At 39.3% G+C, this 22,672-nt stretch overlaps 1 protein-coding gene across 2 annotated transcripts in view; it reads left to right on the top strand.

Annotated features, from left to right (window-relative positions):
- The window catches only part of ZNF827 (zinc finger protein 827), a 135,568-nt gene that overhangs the window by 90,850 nt on the left and 22,046 nt on the right, over nt 1–22,672 (top strand). The window lies entirely within an intron of this gene.

The following is a 22,672-nucleotide window of genomic DNA, read 5'->3' as shown; positions in this document are numbered from 1 at the left end:
TATTATCAGAATTATTGCAATTAAATTATGATTGTTCTCAAGAGTCAGTGTTTTAACTGAGGTAATTGGAACCATAGTGTATGTTTTTGTATCAGATAAGTTTCAATAGTAAAAAAAAAGTTGTTATCCAGAAAGCGATTGCTCAGGAATCATTTTTAACTATTGGTTTGTCCCTTATTGTTACCATTTACATGTAGCATATAAGGGCTACTTATTTAGTTATTTATATATAATATATTGGTTACAAAGTGCATATTGTTTACTGGTCATATTGTAAGGAGTCTATATGTTGGATCAATATGTAATTTGTATGGATAGGTATGCATAAATACTAGTTTCCTTTTCATTGTTTACTGCATACTTTTGGAATAACTCTATCTTATGAGATTTTTCATCACTTTTCACAAGCAAATAACCCTTTGATAAATGGGGTTTGGAACCGAAATGTTGAAACAACTTTACAGTAGCAATGTGGTAGTGATTTAAAAAAATAAAAATAATAATTATATATAATGTATAATCTCAGAGAGCTGATAATTCATTCTTTGTTAGTAGAAGGTCGTAGTCCTTCTCTGTTTCTGGTGGAAATTGTGGATGTTCTGGAATGAATGAATAAATAATCCATGGTATCGTCAAATCTACCCCCAGGAGCTTCCTTCTAAACAAAATCTGTTTTAAGCAACCACTCAATAAATGGACAAATTGACTGATTAAATAAGGTGTTCTAATGACAGATCAGAATTGTACTCAGTACTTTGGGACTACTTTAGGTTGGTCTCTTAAGATAGGACATTACCTAATAAGAGTTGTGTCCAGTACTTCAGAAGTTCTTAACCTTTTTCTCTCTGAGTCCCCGTCGCCAACCCATGCTACAAAAACTCCAGGGCCCACCTGTGCCACAACTGTTTTTCTGCATATAAGAGTCCGGATCAGCATTAGAGGGTAGCAAGCAGGGCAATTGCTCAGGGCCCTATGCCACACGGTGCTCTGTAAAGCTAAGCTGCTCAGACTTTGGCTTCATCCTTGCACGGCAGGGCTCAGGCTTGGGCTTTCTGCCCTGGGCCCTATCAAGTCTAACGCCATGCCTGCTTGGTGAACCCCCTGAAACCTGCTTGCAGCCCCCCAGAGAGTCCTGGATCCCCAGCTGAGAACTGCTGCTGTACGTGTTTCAGTGTGTTTTCAAAAAGCTTTGGATAAAGTCCCTCTGAATATAGATATAAGAAAGCTTGCTACTATAGAGTGAGGAATAGAGTCATGTCATGGAGTAGAAGCTGATCAAGACATAGGGTACAAGGAGTAAAAATGGCTAATTAGTATGGAAATTGATGCTGTAGTAAAAAGATGTACTTACAAACAAGGCTGTGCCATATATTAATGAGTTGGAAGAGCAACTGCATAGTGAAACTTGCTGAGAACACAACATTATTTAGGTTAATCAAGACTCAGAAGGATTGTGAGGAAATCCAGAAGGATCTAAGAAAACTCGGCAATTAGGCAATGTGAATGCAGATTAAATTTAATAAAGGTAAGTAAAATACACATGGAAGGAACTGTTTAAACCATTTATATCCAAGTCTGTGCAGAAGACAGTTTTCTTGAAGATTGGTCTGAGTCTGTGGAATGAACTCCCACAGACCAACTGCAAGAGTTAAGGTCCAGGTCGTGTCAGGTGTGAAAACAACCGGACCCTCTCAGATTGGGTCAGCTCTCCTCCACCTCCATGTGGGGGTCAGTGGAGTGGCAGCTAGGTACCCTGAAGCTGCTTGCCATCACCACCTTGCTATGCTCTGTGTTGTGAAGTGAGTGTGCCAAGGAGTTGCAGGGCCTCTTTTATTCTGCAGTGCACAAGAGACAGCAGTGCACTGAGGTGCAACTTACAAGCACTGTCTATATAGCTACTTTTAGGGCAGTAGCACAAGCCCCACTTGCCTAAGTCTTTTGACCTGGGCTGGGATGCTCACTCCAAAATGCTGTTTAGACATACCTTTAGTTGACAGCAGCAGTGTCCATGTGAACACTTAGTTGCGGCAGGCTAACATGGGGTAGATTTACACCCAAGCTTTCCACAAACTAAATGTTCATGTAGGCAAGCCCTAAGAATTAAAAGTGAAATGAATTAACATCAGAGAAAAAAGACCAGCAGCCACATCACATGAAAGAAGAGCTACTGTCATGTTGCACCACTTTGGCTGGGCAACCAAGGAAATAAGACGGAAATTGCAATAGCTGTCTGAACTGCAATCCAGTCAACATGCTAATAATTTGTGATGAGTCATGACTTTGAGGGGAAAATGTAGTATCCTTTAAAAGTAATGCCTAAACTAAATATCTTTAAGAAGGCCCCACACCAAAGGTTCTTGAGCAAAATAAGTAGTCATGGGATAAGAAGGAAGGTCCTCTTATGAATTAGTAACTGGTTAAAAGATAGAAAACAGAGGGTAGGAATAAATGGTCAGTTTTCACAATGGAAAGAGGTAAAAAGTGGGGTCCTCAAGAATCTGTACTGGGACCTGTGCTGTTCAACCTATTCATAAATGATCTGGAAAGGGGAGTGAATAATGAGATGGCAAAATTTGCAGGCAATACAAAATTACTCAAGATAGTTAAGTCCAAAGCTGACTGCAAAAAGTTACAAAGGGATCTCTCCATACTGGGTGATTGGGCAACAAAATGGAGATAAAGTGCAACGCTGATAAGTGCATAGTAATGCTCAGTGGGGAAAAATAATCCCAACTATACATATAAAATGATTGGATCTAAATTAGCTGTTAACACTCAAGAAAGAGATCTTGGAGTCATCATGAATAGTTCTTTGAAAACATCTACTCAATGTGCAGCAGAAGTCAAAAAAGCTAACCATGTTAGGAACCATTAGGAAAGGAATAGATAACAAGACAGAAAATATTATAATGCCAATATACAAAACCATGGTACCCACATGCCTTGAATACCCCATCTCAAAAAAGATATATTAAAGTTGGAAAAGATACAAAGAAGGGCAACAAAAATTATTAGTATGGCATGGAACAAATTCTATATAGGGAAATATTAAAAAGACTGGTACTGTTCGGCTCAGAGAAGAAAGGACTAAAGGGGGATATGATGGAGGTTTATAAAATTATGAATGCTGTGGGGAAAGTGAATAGGGAAGTGTTATTTACCCCATCACATAGCACAAGGGGTCACCCAATGAAGCTAATAGTCACCATGTTTAAAACTAACATAAGGAAATATTTCTCCACCCAACATACAGTCAACCCATGGAATTCGTTGCCAAGGGGTGTTGAAGGCCAAGTTTTTTAACTGGGTTAAAAAAAGATTTAGATGAGTTCATGGAGAATAGGTCCATCAATGCCTCTTAGCCAGGAAGGTCAGGGATGCAACCTCCTGTTCTGGGCATTCCGAAGCGTCTGACTGCCAGAAGCCAGGACTGAACAACAGTGATGGATTACTTGATAATTGCCGTGTTCTGTTCATTCCTCTGACACATCTGACACTGGCCGCTGTTGGAAGACAGGATACTGGGTGAGGTGAACGATTGGCCTGAACCAGTATGGCTGTTCTTATATTCTAATGTTTGGGGGACTTCTTTTTTTCTTTTCCCTTTGTTTATCGAACATTCCCATCTCTTCCTGTGGAGTTGGTATCAGCCAAATAAAATAATTTTTGATAAAGAAAATAATGACCTGTGATCAGCAACTGTTCTGTGTACATTGAGAACTTTATTGTTAAGAGCTATCAATCCAATATCACACACAGTTTTCACAAAAAATTAGTACTAGTCTCACACACAATACATTTTAAGAAAACTAAAAAAACACAGTGTTGCACAGAATCACTGTAAAGAGATTCCACTTTTCACATTTTAATTAATTAAACCTATCTGAGAGAGAATCTCATTTTATTTAACAATAAATAGAGAATTTTAAACAGATTCCACTGTACTTGATTTGGAAATAAGAAGAGTAATAGGTGGGAGGAGGTTGAAACTCAGTTCTCAATTAAACTCTTCCATGTCACTGCGGCTTGATATTTATATAACTGTGAGAGATGCAGACATTCATAGGTTCCAGGATCAGAAGGGACCATTGTGATCATCTATAACACAAGCCTTTGAACTTCCCTAAATTATTCATAGAGTATATCTTTTAGAAATACATCCAGTTTTGACTTTAAAACAGTCTATGATGGAGACTCCACTACAACTCTTGGTAAATTATTCCGGTAGTTAATCTCTTTTGCTGAATTTGTCTAGCTTCAACTTCCAGTCATTGGATAGTGTTTTACATTTCTCTGAAAGAAAAGGAGTACTCGTGGCACCTTAGAGACTAACCAATTTATTTGAGCATAAGCTTTCGTGAGCTACATCTCATTTCATCGGATGCATACTGTGGAAAATACAGAAGATGTTTTTATATACACAAATCATGAAAAAATGGGTGTTTATCACTACAAAAGGTTTTCTCTCCCCCCACCCCACTCTCCTGCTGGTAATAGCTTATGTAAAGTGATCACTCTCCTTACAATGTGTATGATAATCAAGGTGGGCCATTTCCAGCACAAACCCAGGTTTTCTCCCCCCCCCACACACACCAACAGGAGAGTGGGTTTGTTTGGGGGGAGGGGGTGGGGGGGAAACCTGGATTTGTGCTGGAAATGGCCCACCTTGATTATCATACACATTGTAAGGAGAGTGATCACTTTACATAAGCTATTACCAGCAGGAGAGTGGGGTGGGGGGAGAGAAAACCTTTTGTAGTGATAAACACCCATTTTTTCATGATTTGTGTGTATAAAAACATCTACTGTATTTTCCACAGTATGCATCCGATGAAGTGAGCTGTAGCTCACGAAAGCTTATGCTCAAATAAATTGGTTAGTCTCTAAGGTGCCACAAGTACTCCTTTTCTTTTTGCGAATACAGACTAACACGGCTGTTACTCTGATACATTTCTCTGCTAGATTAAAGAACCCACTATTAAATATTTGTTCCCCATGAATATACTTAGACTGTAAGCAAGTCATAACTTAACCTCCTCTTTGTTAAACTAAATAAAATGAGCTTTTTGAGTCTGTCACTATAAGGCATGTTTTCTAACCCTTTAATCGTTCTTGTGGCTCTTCTGTGAACCCTCTCCAATTTATCAACATTCTTCTTGAATTATGGGCACTAGAACTGAACAGAGGATTCTAGCAGAGGTTGCACGAGTGCCAAATACAGAGGTAAAATAATCTCTCTACTACTCTCAGGATTCCCTTGTTTATGCATCGTTTGGCCACAGCATTATATTGGGAGTCCATGTTCCGATGATTATCTACTGCAAGCCACAAATCTTTTAGAGAGTCACTGCTTCCCCCATAACAGACCCCCCATTCTGTAAGTATGGCCTACGTTCTTTGTTCCTAGATATGGACATTTACATTTAGCTGTATTAAAACACATATTGTTTATTTGGGCCCTGTTTACCAAGCAGTCCAGATTTCCCCAAATCATTATTGCTCTGTCCTCTTCATTATTTACCACGCCCCAAAATTTTTGTGTCATCTGCAGATTTTATCAGTGGTGATTTTATTTATTTTAAATAGCACAGGGCCAAGAATAGATCCCTCTGGGACCCCACTAGAAACGTATCCATTCGATGATGATTCACCATTGCAGTTACATTTTGAGACCCATCAGTTAGCCAGATTTTAATCCATGTAATGTGTATGCCATGTTAATTTTATTTTTCAAGATTTTTAATCAAAGTGTCATGTTGTACAAAGTCAAATGCCTTACAGAAGTCTAGTAACACTAATGCCTTTATCAACCAAACTTGTAATCTCACCCCCTCAAAAAAAAATCAAGTTAGCTTGACAGGAACTATTTTCCATAAACTCATGTTGATATGCATTAATTACATTGTTCTCCTTTAGCTGTTAATTAATTGAGTCCCATATCAGCCTCTTCATTATCTTGTCTGGGATTGATGTCAGGCTGACAGGCATATAATTACCCAGGTCATCTCATTTACCCATTTTGAAAATTGGCACATTAGCTTTCTTTCGGTCTTCTGGAACTTCTCCAGTGCTCCAAGACTTATTAAAAATCTTGGTCCAGTGAGCTCTTCAGCCAGTTCTTTTAAAACTATTATCTGGAGCTGCTGATGTAAAAATGTCTAGCTTTAGCAGCTTCTGTTTAACATCCTCCAGAGATTCTAGTGAAATGGAAAGAGCTTTATCACTCTCTGAGGAGACTGTCATGTTTTTTTCCCCAATACAGAACAGAAAAATGTACTGAATACTTCTGCAATATTATTGATAATATAATTTTATTGATAATTCTACCATTTCCATCTAGTATTGAACCAATAACATTGTCAGGGTTCTTTCTGTTCTTACAGTATTTTAAAAATTCCTCCTTACTGTCCTCAATTCTGCTAAATTTGTTTCTTGTCTTTTTGCTTTCCTTATCAGTTTTCTACAATTACCAACTTTCGGTTTATATTCATTACTATCAATTTCCCCTTCTTTCCATTTGGTAAATATTATTTTTCTGTTTTGTATAGCTGCCTTTCACTTAGTTTTTAACCCATATGGCATTCTTCCTTGATTGTGGCTTTTGGGGTATCTAGTAAGGTGTTCTTCAATGATTCCCAATGATCATTCACATTTTTCTGATTAAATTCTTCCTCCCAGCTGATTTGGCTCCTGTTTTCACTTTTGTGAAATTGGTACTATTAAAGCACCAGGTGTGGGCGTGTGTATATTCAGCTTGTACATTATAAATGTGATCAAGTCACGATCACGTGTATCTAAGCTACCATTAGTTTTCAGTTCTGTGATCGGTTCCTCTCTGTTAAGACAAGGTCTAATAAAGAATTCCTCTGGGTTGATTGCTACACTTTGAGGTAGGAAATTGCATCTATAGTCTTTAGAAATTCCAAGGATGTTTTAGTACTGGTAGAATGAGACCTCCACATGTCACTTGATTACAACAATTTTTTCCCCCTACACCTTATAGTTAAGTGCGTAAAGACACTGTTATCCTTTTCCCTAGCATGATATGGTGATCTGTAACAGACACCAGCTAATACCCCATCTTGCGTCTTATTGGTTAGGACATTGATCCATAAGCATTCAAGATCATTTTCTTCTGAGTTATCAGTGACTTTGGAACAGATAATACCATTTTTTACATAGTTCTAGTCCCTTTCCTCTTCTGCCCACTTGATCCTTCCTAAATAGGTTATAACCATTGATTTTAACATTCCTGTAGTGTGACTTGTCCCACCACATTTCAGTAATATCAACTAAATTGAATTTATTCTCATAAATGAGCAATTCCAATTCCTCTGTTTGTTCCCCAGACTCAGAATAGGCAATTCAAGAATTTCTTCTCTTCATGTCCTCTGGTTCCTTGATTAATTTTGTTTTCAAAATCTCAGTTTTGTGTGTAGTGTTCATATCTTTCCTCTTTTTACCCTACCCTTTGCTATTACTTTAACACCTTTTGACTACTTCTAGACAGCCTGTCCCTGAGGAGTTTGGTTCCGCTTCTTCTGAGGGGGAGGCCAAACAAACTATCCAGATCTGTAGTGGGTTAGCAGTGGTCCCACCCCTCTGGCTCGATTGGAGGCCACTCCGCTTCATTACGTCTCTGGGGCACTTTTCCCTATCAGTGATTAGAGCTCTGGCCCTTTGGCAGAACAGCACAATCCAGCAGTCTTAAGGAGCCCAGGCCCTCAGGCAGATCAGGGGAGATAAACAGTCTTCGGTTTCAAGTCCCTAGGCAGGACAAAGCAAACAAATAGTTGTAGAGCTCAGACTCTCAGGCAAGACAGAGTCTGTTTAGAGGTCCAGGGGTCTCTGAACCTTTTATGCAGGGCTGAGCAGTAGGCAGTCTATCATCTGATATTTTGGCTCAGGTAGACAGCAGACAAACGCAGGCCCCTTGGCCTAAGGTAGGGAGGCTGCCACCCTGGGGCGGGGGTTGGCTGCCGGGCATTGGAGGGACGTGGGCCCATCATACTCTACCGGATCCCAGCCCAGGGCCATAACAGTGGCAGAAGGTTTAATCACTGGGTCAGTGGGGATCCTACCACAACACACTGACCAATGTTCAGGCAGCAACACAACCTACCTGTAGCCTGCTGTCCCTGGGCTACTTCCTACTCGTCCACCGTAATGTACCTGTGGCTTGGGATTGTCCCCTGTCTCTTTGGGGTATACTGTGAGCAGCAGTCCTGGCAACTTTTCTCCTTCACCGGGTCAGTCTCCTCCAGGAGCAGGGCATGGCATAGTGCAGGTTCAGCTCCAGGGATCTGCAGTGGCCTGGAGCTGTCTGCTCCCTTCCCTGGTTTAGACTCAACTGAGTTAGAGGCTCCGCCTTTTATATTTCCTGTCCCGCCTCTTAGCTTCCAGCGGGAGGGGCAAGCTCAGCCTGGCTCTGCCCAGCAGGGATCAGAGAGTGGTCCCTCCCCTTCCGGTTCAGTTGGAGGCCACTCTGCTTCCGTACAAGCCCCCTCTCCTCACAGAAGGTGGACCAATGTTCCACAAAACCAAAACCCTTTACACTACACCACTTGCCTAGCCAGTGGTTCACTTCCTTCATTCACTTGTCGGACAGGACAAGATCTCAGAGAAGATCACTTGGACATGAAACAATTCAGAAATTATGACTTTAAAAAAAATCACTGATTTGCCTAACAAATTACAAAGAAGATATGAAGTTATTCAGAATGAGCAAATGGGAAGAAGAGGACATCTCTATTTCATGCCTTTTGAGACTGACTTCCATTGATAAGTATAGTGTAGTTCTGTATGGAACTGTATACCTAGGTCTATATCTCTAGATAGATTAAAATTTTAATCTTCTGTTGACTTTCTTGACCCTGAGACAATTTTTAATCTATTTTAATAGTTCTCCACTACCTTGCTGTCTCATTTGTAAATCAAATTGCTCTTCTGAAATACAGATAAGTGATTTCCACAGTTTCAACTTTTCCAGTCAGTTCAGCAATATAGTCAAAGAATTCAACTACAGTTTTTGAGGCCCAGTCTTTATCTATGAGTAGTTCTGAAATATACATTATTTTATTACTATTTTATCACCCATTTCTAGTTCAATGAAATACATATTATTTTATCATCCATTCATCACAGTTGAAGTCTTGTGACCTACGTCTTCCCTCATCCATTCTTAAATATTGGGACCCTCTTGTTTATTGCTCCCACCCTTTTTGGAAATACTTGTTGTGAGGTGGAAACCAGGGTGTTGAATATGGTATAAATACCTAGATAGATTAGATAAATTGCATCCCAAAATTACAAAAAAAATCTATCTGGGCTTTTTCCAGTAGTTCTAATTACTTGAGTTTTGGTCATTTGTGCCATGACTAAATTTGCCCTAAAGTATCAAAAAAACAAAACAAAACAAAAACGAATAAACAAAACCAATTCCCAGCTCATTCCTGGAAAATGTATCTGTCTCACCATCAATAACCTTCCACTCTTGTTCTCTAATAGCCTTTGTCTCCTTATTGACCTTACTTCCTCTATATTAGTGTCCATTAGTCCTATATTTAATCAATTTAAATTTTCCTGTTTTTACCAGCATTGCAACTTGTTTTTATTTATTTTTTTAGTTAAAAATCAAATAATATTCTGGAGGAATTTGTATTTTGATAGTCCCATCCATTTGCCCTTATGTCAATTATAACTCTATTCAAATCGGACAACTTGACTGATGAAATCAATGAAACATTTACACTGGTGCAACTATGGTAAATTGTGTAACAAAGACACTTATACAAGTACAGGACCATTAATTAGACTGTGTAATTATCTGATTAAGTCTGTGATGGAGTGCCATTTTTCATAATATATACCCTTCTTTCCTCTCTCTCCATTCTTCCTGTATTGCTTTTTTTTTTCTGCAGCTATAGTTCAAAAATCTCACCGCTTTAGCAACATATCTTTAATATGATAAGTAAGCCATTCAGACTGTATGGGTTTCATGTTCTTCAAAATGGAGACCTTACAGTGTAAATCTCTTCTTTTTTAAACTATTTTTCAAGCCAGGCATTACATTTCTAGGCAACAGCACTAAAAGAAGAACTGATTACTTGACATCAGGGGCGGGGCAAAGCTGAAACTGTAACTGAAAAAAAAGTCATGAATGAGGTGACCATCAGCTCCAGTAATGGGACAAGATAGAAACTTTGCTTTATATTCCTCAATTCATATGTTAATGTACTTCCTCCAAACCATTCCCTCCATGAAGAATGCCACTCTATCACAGACTCAATCACACATTAAGGAAGTACAGAAACTGCTCCCACAATCCAGTCAGGGGCACAACCTTTCTTGTGCAATGGTCAGAACCATTGATGTATGTCTTCTGTCCCATCCCTCTCCTGCCTCACATCCTCTGAACTATCAAGTGAGACAAGGCAACAGTGATCATAATAGCACCATGGTGGCTGCAACAGTTCTGATTCACCATGGCTCTGCAGCTGACCTCCTTCTTGTGCATTCACCTACAGCCATTTCTGGACCTACTGTCAAAGACTGGAGACAAAACCAACCATCCCCCTGGCAGTCTGGTTTTTGCCTGGGCAAGAGACTTAAGAGAGATTGTGCTCAGAGGAGGTCCAATGCATCCTTCTCAATAGCAGGAAACTCTACAAGAAAGTTTTATGTTGCCAAATGGAATAGATTCGCCATCTGACAAAAGCATCATTGCTTCCTAAGGAGTCCAGGATTCCTCTTATCTTGTATGTCTCCTCTCCTTGAAGTCATCGGGCTTACCTGTTATAAGTTCATTATAGTACATTAGCCGCTATTAGTGCATTTCATCCTCTAGTGGAGAACTGCTCAGTTTTCTGCCCCACAGTAAAGTTCTAAAAAGGCACTGTCAGGACATTCCTGTCAGTAGCAAGACCTACTCCTGCTTGAGGTCTGAACCTGGTACTGCCAGAACTTATGAACCTGCCATTTGAACACTTAGCCTCCTGCCTCCTCTTGCACTTATCAGTAAAGGTGGTCTTTCTAACAGCTATCACCTTGGCCAGAAGAGTAGGTGAGCTCAGGGCCCTTAGGGCGGACCCACCTTATATGATCTTCCAAGGACATAAAGTATCTCTCAGATTGCATTCCAAATTTATCCACAAAGTTCTTTCTGACTTTCACTTGAACCAAACAGTTCACCTACCTGTAACCTCATAATATTAGAGAGGACAGGAAACACCACTCACTGAAGGTACACAGGGCTCTGGCCTAACCTGGGGCTTCATTCACACATTTATTGGGAACTGTGCCTTGGTTCAAGACTCAGTTGGGGATGCTTGATTTGGTTCAGCAGTCCTGAGAACTGATACAGAAGACATCCTCTCACTCACATCCTCAATGAACACTGCTTGGGAGTCACCCACAGTGAAACACCTTTAGGGACCAGCACTCAGAGAAGAAAGGAAGGTTACTTACGTTACAGTAACTGGAGTTCTTCAAGATGTGTGGTCTCTTTGGGTATTCACGTCCTGTCCTCCTTCCCCTCTGCTCAGATCCTCTCAGATTTGCAGTAGGGTGAGAACTGGAGAGTCAGTCTGTGCCGCCCTTTACGCCCGCAGTTGAGAGCACGATGACATGAAGAGCACAGGTGCAAATCAACGAATACTGCTATTGGAAACATTTCCAGTCCCAGATGCATAGAGCACATGTGCACCCACAGCAAAAACCCATAGGGATCACATCTCAAAGAACTCCAGTTACTATGAGGTAAGTAATATTCCTTTTTTTCTTTGAATGCTTGTCCCTATGGATATTCCCTATGGAGGCAGATGCAAAGGCATGTTCTGCAGCACAGTGTTGGGGTTGCCTAGAGATTTCTGTAGGTACCTCTTTATTTTGTCTATAAATCCAAATAGATAAAATAAAATGTATTGACATAATCAATCAGACATAACAGACCTCTGTGACAAGCCCTGGATTTGCAGGAAATTCCCTATGGCAGAGTGGTCAATCAGTTTGAGTTATAATGGCTCCTGGTTCCTTGTCGCCTTCATATGCAGTTATGATTTTTCATAAACAGAAAACTAATTTAAGGTATCTGTTATATGGTACGCTTTCTCTACATTGCTGCCCTTTAGAAGAGAGAGGATTTGTCAGCTAGCCTTGTTACTCTCTAGTAGCAGGAGACAGATGACTCATTACAGCTTGTAGAAAGCTGTTCTAGGAAAGCCAGTTCACTTGGATTACTGTAGAAGCGGGCACGTTTGGCATATTTCTTCCTAGAGACACAGATTTAACAGCATTTGTTCAACTTAATTTAGCATCAAACTATATTTCAGTGGTTCTGGCTTTAGCACATTGCATCACATTGTTCTTTATCTCATCATATCTTTAAATTCCCATGATCATGTGCCTAACTGAAGCATAGACAGTTACATTGCTGGACACGCATTCTCCAACTGCCTTGATGGACAGCTTGAATTGCACATAGCGAGCAGAGGGAATGGTGTTCCAGATCCCTGGCTCCCTTTCTGGGGCTATAACCAGCTAGGATGCGTATGATTCTAAGTTATTCTATTATATTCTGTCTCTATAGTACATTTCCGTTGTCACTTTTTCCAGGGCTGCTACCAGATAGGTTTGCATGTAATGCATATGTGTTCCCTAGCAGGGATGTCACGGTCACTAAGAATTCCATGTGTTGCAGGTCTCTGATATTGTAATAATGACTGTCTCCTGTTATCCATTATAGTCACTGTAACTAACATGATCTCAGCAGCCAAACAAATCTTTCCATTTTGAAAGAATTTTCAGGGCATGGTAATGTGTAACTGTGCAGAACAATGAACACTTCAAAATGATTGCACAAAAGAGAAACTCACAGCATGAGGGTGTTTATGAAATTAATAGTCTATATGTGGCCTAGATTCTCTATTTACAGTACTTGTAGCCATCCATAAAAGAGGGAGAAAATAATAATGATGTGGGTTATAAGGTAGCTTTCTCACCTCTGGCCTGTAATTTCGTGGGTTCAAGTTAACCATTTTTTTTTGTAGAAGATTGAACAAAACCCTAGCTATGACCATCCCATGCTCTTTGAGAACATTCAGGTCTGGATCAAAGCTGTGCAGCCCAAGCCCATCTCTAATTCAGACACTGGCAAAGTCCTTTGGGTAAAATAATGAAACCAAGCCCTTTTTTGTTGTTTAGCAGTCACTGTTTGGTGGCCTTCCAGGCAGAATTTAAAGATCTCTTTGAAGTATATGTGAAACTCGTGATGTTCTGGCTATTACTCCTTTCCGCAGTATGACAGATGCTATATGCCTGGAACTAATGTTGAGCGCACAATGGCTGCTCTCTTTGACTGCAGAGTCACTGCACTCACTAATTACTTTGTAAACACTTCAAGGGACCCTCAGGATGAAAGATGCTATAGAAACCCAAAGTCTGGTCTATGTTTAATGACTGTGTGGAAGAGTACTTGTTTTATAACTGAAACATTGTGACTCTTGTTTTATTATGGGCTAATTTTAATTGGCACAGCCTTTCTCCTCTCACACTGTACATTCCTCCCACACAAGCAAAAATGTATATTTTCATTTTGTGTAATATCCCTTTTTGCGTTTGTTCCTTTCTAAAGCGAGATCAACATTGGGTAACCAACACAAGAACAAAGTAAATTCAACAAATACCTTCCTGGTTTCATTCAAAATAAACCTACTCTGGATCCCAATCATTAAACCCAGCAAGCCAACGACTGTGTTAATAAATTTCACAAACACCAAATCCAGGGCAAAACAGCAAAAGATAACTGTTTCCTTCTGTGTGGGAAACAAAGCACGTGGGCTTTGACTTTTTCACTCTTTCATACTGAATGCACTTTTGAACCGTGGTAACATTTTTCATCTCTCCAAAGTCCATGTCATAGACGCAGTAAGAAACCTAGCACTTACTCCACCAAAACCAACTTTACAAGAAGTAAAATAATTAGTCACAAATGTTTTACTGTCATTAGGATTTTAATATAAATACATAAAATGAATGGAGATATTACAAATGGAACTTTCTACACTGTCATTAAGTTGAGTGCTACAGATGTGTCATATATTAAATTACCAGCCGTGTGGCTCTTGATAGAAGGAGCCTTTGGTTTACAAATACTCGTTGTATTGTATTGGGCTCTTATTTATATGTGGGTCTAAATATGATGAAGCCCAAATTTTGTCTTGATTTTTTTATATCAGAATATTTGTGGAAATTTAATGTCAGGGTTTAGTTGTACTCCTTCCTAAATATGAAATTTACCTGAATACAAGCTAAACATAAAGTAGTAAGACAGATTTTTAAAACAACTTTTCTGTTTTTACTAACAAATGGAGACCTGTCCCAGACATTTATTTTAAAAGTTAATTTGGGACTCTCTCCTCCTCACCCCGTCTTCTATCTTGTGCACAGCTGTCTTCTACAACAGCTCAGTCCGCCTAGGAGGAAGTTAATTAAAAACAAATCCCATCAGCTACTAGTGAGGGTGGGCTGGCAGAAGACGGTTTTTTAAAAAATAGTACCTTATGAGAGGGTGGGGAGAAGACTTTCATACCTTTCTTCTAATGGCTTCTGAGTTAGACCTCAGTTAAAATTTGCCACATTGGTTGTTGGGAGTTATAGTCAACTCCATTACGGGCAGCTCAATATGCTGACTAGACTGATGCCACAAAATGCTACTGGATACAAGATAAACAGGGAGAGCTCCTACATGGAATCTTTTCACCTCTTATTTGTGTGTGTGAGACAAGGTATAAAGCTCTCCTTAAGTCCCAGTATGTAAGGGGTTTCAAGCACAGCCCAGGTTCACTGTCTATCATGTAAGTGAGCTGCAGTGAGGTTGTAAAAGCAAAGGGGAAGGGGCTGCAGCTGTCTAGGGGAAAGGGTGTGTCCTCTCCCTTACTAGCTTGCTGAAAGCTGGAAAAGTGGCTGAAACCAAGTGTTCTGATCTTTTTGTATCGATAAAGCTAGCCCTGAGGAAAGGGACTTGATCTGAGCTAGTTTGGGCTGTATTTTTACCTCCCTCTACTGGTGTATCTGCTCACTGGCTTAACAGTTCGTATATTATTTTTTGTGTAGCTTTTTGGCTGGAAAATTGAAAGGGTTGCTGAAGCCCAGAGTGAAAAATGTAACCGTAAGGCAAATTCATTTTTATTAACCTCGAACTTCTGGATGGAGAATATTAATATTAATCTCTGTGCAAATCCCTAATTGTATTATTGCCTTCTTTCTGTGAAAGAGAAGTCACCATTTCACCAGGACTCGTAAAGGAAAGTGTCACACTGACAGATAAAGCAAGCATTAAATCTGTACACTGCCCAGAATGGTCCAAAAGGTATGTATGAGTAGCCTAGATTGGTTTTGAGTAGGATTTTCTCTGAAGTTTATCATAACAAACTGAATTGCAAGGAACAAATAAACCTGCACTGGCTTTTATTAGAAGATAAGTGCATTCTATTTTCCAAATACAGTAGTCACTCAGACATACAGAAATAGATGCAGATTGGATTTCATAGCACCCAAAATAAATGTAACGAGCAATATAAATGAGCTAAAAATGATGGTGAGGTACATGGAACTGAATTAGGAGAGTAGTTGATGTAAATTCCTTATGGCACATACGTATCTCTCCCTTATGGTTGTAGTGAAGATATTTTAAAGAAGAAATCCCGTCCATACAATAAAGTTAAAATAAATTGAAACATGCAAGGAGAACAGTTTCAGGTTCTGTGTTGGGAATGGATACATACTCTCTTTTTTTAAGACATACAATACTTTTTTAGAATAAGGCAAAGAGAATGACATTTTTTGTTACTCAGATGATTGATTGTCCAATTTGTCAGCAGTGATCAGTTAAGCTTTTAAAAGCATATATGTTGGAAGGAAAAGAGGATTTTTCATCAGTTTCACCCATTTTCCTGATTTTGTAATGACACAATTCCCTCAATGAAAAACTAATTCAATTTCCATTCCCCTCTCTCCTCCCCTCCCCCCGGGGGAATTGTTTCTGCTACAGTTAGAAAATGAAATGTCAGACTGATTGACCTTCCACATCATGACCGTCATTAATGATGGTAAAGGTGTTAGATAAACTTCTGAAGCCAATGCAGTGATCTGAAAGGACTTCTGGTTGACGATGTTTTTGCTATCAGTGTTACTTTTCATGACCAGTGCCCATCTGACCTTAGTATATGTCATACATTTTACATTGTCTTTTCCTTTTGTCTTGGTAAAGACTGACGTTTCTGAGAAGGCAGTCCTGTTTATGACTCACATTGAAGAGGGCAGTACAATATATGGTTGAATTTGGGGCCTCTTCCATGTTATATGCAGTCTGAAGTTGATGAAAAGAGGTTATTACGTTTGCTGTAAAAACTAGTTTCTGTAAAGGAACTACAGCAGAATTATCTCTGTTTCAGGGTTTGTTTAAAACCTGCAACTGAGACTAGCTTCACCAAGATTCATGAACTTGGACTGATTTAAAGTATGGGAAACCTCTCTAAAATGAGTGGTTTTTCATGATTTATCTTCAAAACAGAAAAAAACCTTGATGGCTTCACTTCATATTCCTGCAATCATTTGAAACTCACATCAGTGTGAGAAGCAAACTGGAAAAAAGTTTCACTTCATCCCCTATTTGTTCATATTGGATTTTAAATGACTCTCTTTAAAAGCAAGTTTTGAAGAGAGAGAGATGGGGCAAATAGTTTTGTATTTGTTTTTGAAAACTCAGTTTAAAAAATAAAATCTCAAAATTTGAAAAGTACTTGCTAGGTTTTTGTTTGTCACTTCGGTACATTTTACAGGATGTGATATGATGTACCATGAGACTCATAGGTCTGTTCAATAGTTTTACAATGGTCACATTAAAATATTTCTCCTTTTCAGCTAGATAATTGTCACTTTTGTCCATCAAGGCTTAGCTATCCTCCTGAGTCTTTATTCTTGTCTGTTGGTTCAGTCCAACTTCAGACAAAGCACCAAAGGCAACTTGTGTTTCATTTTTGGCAACTGAGAACTCAAGCTGGGTTTAGGGTCAGATATCCCTCTGCCTCTCCTCAGAAGTCAAAGGATTGTTTGCCTCTGCATAGATAACAGCTAGTAACTTTATATTGCTTAAATCAACAAATTTATCCAATATGGAAAAAAAGAGAGAATCGGTTAAAATAAAAGCAAATCTCAAAGTTGTGGTATTCAGTTTAAGGTTACCATAAACCTTGCTGCTTAGGTGAAAAATTATTTGTATTACAAGTGAAGTTTATGTAGAAATGCTGTTTAAGGACAAGAGAAAATAAGTCCTCTCGTCTTAGGCTCACCTATGTTGCTGTAATTTCCTCTGCCTCCTGTCTCCTAGTCTACCTCCTGTTTTATTCGGATTCCAGCTCTTATGTTTGTCACCATCTTTGTGAACTTCCATTTTCTAGCAACCTGGCCTATCCCTGGTGTGTGTGGTGGTGGATTCCTGCTCCCACCTTTCGTTGTCTCATCCAACCACTTTGCTTGAGCAGATAGTTGGCTGCATGTTTTTCCTGACTCCTATCTGAAGTTCATTAAAGTTCCATCTCCTCATTATCTCCCTTCCTGGAAATAGACATCTTTATCTATCACTTTTCAGTGACTTCTTCAAACACTTTTGGGCAATTCTGTTGTTCATTTGGAGTACCTCAGTGCATAAAGTCAATGCTGCCTTGTGAGGGGCATGTTGGCTCCTTAGTCCAATACTTCCACACCTAGTACCAGGCAATTTTAGAAATACCATATGTAAAACTTAGAAGTATCATACTATGGACATACAAATAGTCATCTTATTTAGCTCTATCAAGTAAGGATCTTTGTGGTCAGTCAGACAACAATAATAACATTACTTTGATATTCACCGAATTTCCATGGTAATGATAATTATTTGCAAAAACATTTCAAAAACCTTAAGAGTATCCACTAAGGTTTAGTTAATTAAATTGTTTTATTTAGCAATGAGTTTTTTCTCCTTCTACCAGATGGATCAAAGATTATTATATTTGGATGATAAATTAGTAAAAATGGAAACTTGACATCCCCTTAACAGCCATTCTTATCTGACATGCATTGTGACTAAAAAATATTGCAGGTGACAATACTGAATGTTTTTATAATTACAAAAAGCATAACAAAAATATTAAGGAGACAAACAAACTTGTAGTATTTCAACTGAAGTGAGGTTAAGAAATAGGATCTCTTTTAAAAAAAAATTATGGAGATGCATATGAGAGTTTAAAGTAAAAAAAATCAAAGTTGCTCGTAACAGATTGATCACATAAAACAAGATTCCATGAATGATTATGTTCACAATGAAAAATATTATCCAAAAATAAAGTACTAGTTAGTTCAGTGTGGTAGTGACAATGATAAATGAAAACAGCGTTCACCCAGGGCCACAATTACAGTAGGTAAATAGGAGAACATATTTTATAAAGGAACTGGAAAGAATCCACAATTTATTTTAACTGGATTACTAGCAACATAATTGTTGGCAGTGCAGGTAGAATCACTTTGACAGTGAGTGGGGGAATGAGAGTAAGATATATTGTATTTGGAGAAGATGCAACTTCATACAGTCAATATATTATTAAGCTTGTAAGAGGTTTGTGGGCTTTTAGGGACCAAATTTGCAGTGGTACTTTAATTGCATAGTTCAGGAAAGGAGTTCTCTAGTCAGCTTTTAAGTACTGTGCTATTGGCACAGAAGATGGATGAGCATGTAAGTGGAAATTTCTAAAGCAAAAAAAAAATCTCAAATGAGGCACTGCACAAAAACAGAGAGCCAATGAAATATCTTAGTTGAGTGCAGTGATAAGAGTGGAGAGGAGAATTTCCAAATGCATGTTTTTAAAGCAATGTTTACTTGACTGGTTGAATATTACAACTATTTTTCTGAATAAAACTTTTATTAAACTTTTCATCTTTAAAACATAAAGAAACAGAAGTAGGCTTTCAAGTGGTACAAGCCTCGGTGATACAGATGCAACACTATGTACAGTGTGTCCTATCCTCTTTGAATGGTAAATAGGAGGCATCTGAAGGAACCAAAAGTTATTTGATGGCTGTTCAAGTGACCTCTGTGAAATATTTGGTTTGGTCCAAAGTGGCCCTTCAGCTCAGAGCTGAATCACACTTGCATGGGAAGCATGCACAGTAGCTACCTGTGCTACCCCTGTTTTCAGGCCTCTATCTCCGTGCACTCACAGAAACCTAGTCACCTATTTGACACTGCTTCTCCAGCTGCTTTGTCCCAAAGTGGCTTCTCTTTCACACACGTTGCCCTGAGTTGTTCCATAAGAAATGTGGTGGGTGTGTTGAGTAGATCTGGGCAAAAAATTTTGACCAAAACTTTTCTCGGTGAAAAACGCAGATTTGGGGACACTAAAACATTTGGCAAATTTGCATCAATTTTGCCAAATTGTTTTAGTTTTAAAAAAAATATTAAAAAATTTCAAAAAAAATCTAAATTTTTAGTTTCAACGTTTTCTAAACTGAATTTTGAGTTTTCAATTCAAAATAACTTTTTGTTTCAAAATTTCCTTTAAAATTATTGAAAACTAAAAGTGAAATTAAAAAAATTCTCAAATATTGAAACTTTTTGTTTTGGGTCGACTCAAAATAACATTTAATTTTTTAAAAATTTTTTGATTCACTAAAAATTTTTAAAAAAATATTTTTTGTTTGGCCCACAATGAAATGTCTGTTCAATTTTTCATAATTGCCAGTGAACTGAAAAATCTGTTATTCGCATAGCTCTACTGTTGATCTCCTACTCCCCCACTTCTGCCATTTCCATCTTCTCCTCACTTCCTACTCATTCTCTTAAAGTATCTTTTCCCTTCCTTTTCCCTCCATCTTGTGCCTTCTGTTCGGAATTTGATATCCATCTCTCCCTCTCTGTCTCGTTCTTGGTTACTTCAACTTCCATGCTGACCTACTCTCTTGACACCTGGCTCTCACCTCCTCATTTAACCTTCAACGGGACTGATCAAAATGGCCACTCACTCAATCTTGTTTTCACTAAGCACTGCTCCTTCTCTGATCTCTCCATCATAATGTTCTCTTTCTGACCTTCACCTCTGTCACGGAGTCCCTGGGCGATGCTCTGGAACTGCTCCACATGAAGCCAGTCAGGACTCTGGGGCAGTCGCCTTTCTGTGAGCAGCCTGTCTTCAGGACAAACAGCTCACACAGCTTCCACCTTCCTGGGTCTGACCTTGGAGCATTCAGCATCCTCTGCCCCTCTGTGCGCTTCCCACAGCGAGTCCACTCAGGTGGGGCTCCTGGGGAAGCCAGAGGGTCCTGCACCCCAACTTCGCAGTCAGACGTGACTCTCAGCCAGCCAGTAAAACAGAGGTTTATTAGACGACAGGAACATGGTCTAACACAGAGCTTGCAGGTGCAGAGAACAGGACCCCTCAGCTGGGTCCATTTTGGGGGACAGTGAGCCAGACAACCACGTCTGCCCTTCACTCCATGTCCCAGCTAGCCCCCAACTGAAACTCCCTCCAGCCCCACTCCTCTGGGCTTTCTCCTTTCCCGGGCCAGGAGGTCACCTGATTCCTTTGTTCTCCAACCCTTTAGCTCTCACCTTGCAGGGGGGAAGGGCCCAGGCCATCAGTTGCCAGGAAACACGGTGTCAGCCATTCTTTGTGTCCAGACTCCTGCACACACCTGCCCTCTAGGGCTCTGCAATGATCATACACCCTTACCCCACCACCTAGATACTTAAGAACTGCATAGGGGAAACTGAGGCACCCCCACACTATTCAGAGGAAACATTAAGAACAGTCCCACTTCGTCACAACCTCATCTTATGAGGAGAGGCTGAGGGAACTGGGATTGTTTAGTCTACGGAAGAGAAGAATGAGGGGGGATTTGATAGCTGCTTTTAACTACCTGAAAGGTGGATCCAAAGAGGATGGATCTAGACTATTCTCAGTGATAGCAGATGACAGGACAAGGAGTAATGGTCTCAAGTTGCAGTGGGGGAGATTTAGGTTGGATATTAGGAAAAACTTTTTCACTAGGAGGGTGGTGAAACACTGGAATGCATTACCTAGGGAGGTGGTGGAATCTCCTTCCTTAGAAGTTTTTAAGGTCAGGCTTGACAAAGCCCTGTCTGGGATGATTTAGTTGGGGATTGGTCCTGCTCTGGGCAGGGGGTTGGACTAGATGACCTCCTGAGGTCCCTTCCAACCCTGATATTCTATGATTCTATGATTCAAAGTCACTGTCCTGGCTTCCACTTGACCATGTGGAGTGGGTCTGCTTGTGTGGATCCCATCCTGAAGTTGTAACCTGATATCAACAACCCCAAATGCTTCCTAAATATAAAAAATGATACACAGTTTCAGAGGAATTATGATATTGTAAAGGCTAAAAGTGCCTGTTAGGTTTCATCAGCATCTTTAATTTCAACCTTTTCAGGGGGTACTTTTAGCACAGGAAAACCCTTATAATTCATTCAAGTGGGCCTCTACATGGACACAAGGGTCTGCCCATGCAGATTGCTTTGCACTGCTAGGACCACTGCTTGTAGACCATGGAATCTTTGATTACTTGTGGCTGCGTGGAGGTTTGAAATGGAGGCAGCTGAAGCAGCCGTTTACATGGGGTTTAGGATGAGAGACGGTATAGCTAGTGAAACAACCAAACGTATAAACCCTAATTTCTCCTTCGTGTGACTTTTTTTTTTTTTTTTTTTTTGGTGACCCAAAGCTTTGTTCTTTTATAATAATTTTATTTATAAAGCATCCTCACTGTCTTCCCCCATCAAGGTAATGCTGGTGCTATACAATAGCTTAAAATAGAATACAGTTAAAACATTGTGAGGCAATCATGTAAAAACAGCTAAAAAGCTAAGTAAAGCGAAAGTTTGATTATTTTCTTTGATCGTGTCTCATAGTCTAAAACCAGAGTCGGCACATTCCCTTTTGTGAACTACCAGCAGTGATTACAATGCTGATTTAGTGAATCTGGACAGTTATTTATGTACTCAGGTCACACTTTGTTCTCTTCTTTGCTTATACCTTCAACCAAATGAAGCAGCCTCTCTCAGCATTTCTCAAGCAAAAGTCAAGTTAAAGGCTTTTTATAAAGGATGGTGGAATATGCTATCCATACTGATGTCATTAATTTGAGGATGCAAAACCAAGCTTGCCAATATACATGAAACATCCATTGAATTTACATGAAATATTTGGTATAATGGGGCAAATTTCTGCAGTTATAATACTGACTTGTGCTTTCTCCCACCTTCTTCTAGCCTTTTTTCAGACCATCAGCCTTACACTGCTTGTCGGTATGCAATTACTAGGATTGGTGGCAAAATGACATCTGGGTGTAGCATAAAGGACAGAAATGTTGCTAACAAATTTTACTACTTTTTTTATCAAGAAATTTATTGAAGATTCAAATTCAGCTTTTTAAAGTAACACATTAATTATTTAACGTGGTACACAGTGTGTAGTCTTAATTCCATACATTTACATTTTAAAACCATTTTAAATCCGTGAGTTCAGAACTCTCTGTATTATTACTTTTTAAAATTATGAATTTCAGTAGTACTTAGAAACCTTGCATTTCACCAAGAGTACTTTGTTTTAAAACATTTTTAACT

The sequence above is a fragment of the Lepidochelys olivacea genome (assembly GCF_965140295.1).
Source record: "Lepidochelys olivacea isolate rLepOli2 genome assembly, chromosome: 4".
Taxonomy (NCBI): Eukaryota; Metazoa; Chordata; order Testudines; family Cheloniidae; genus Lepidochelys; species Lepidochelys olivacea.
The sequence above is the reverse complement of the archived record's forward strand: the minus strand, read 5'-3'. Positions and strand labels throughout refer to the sequence as shown.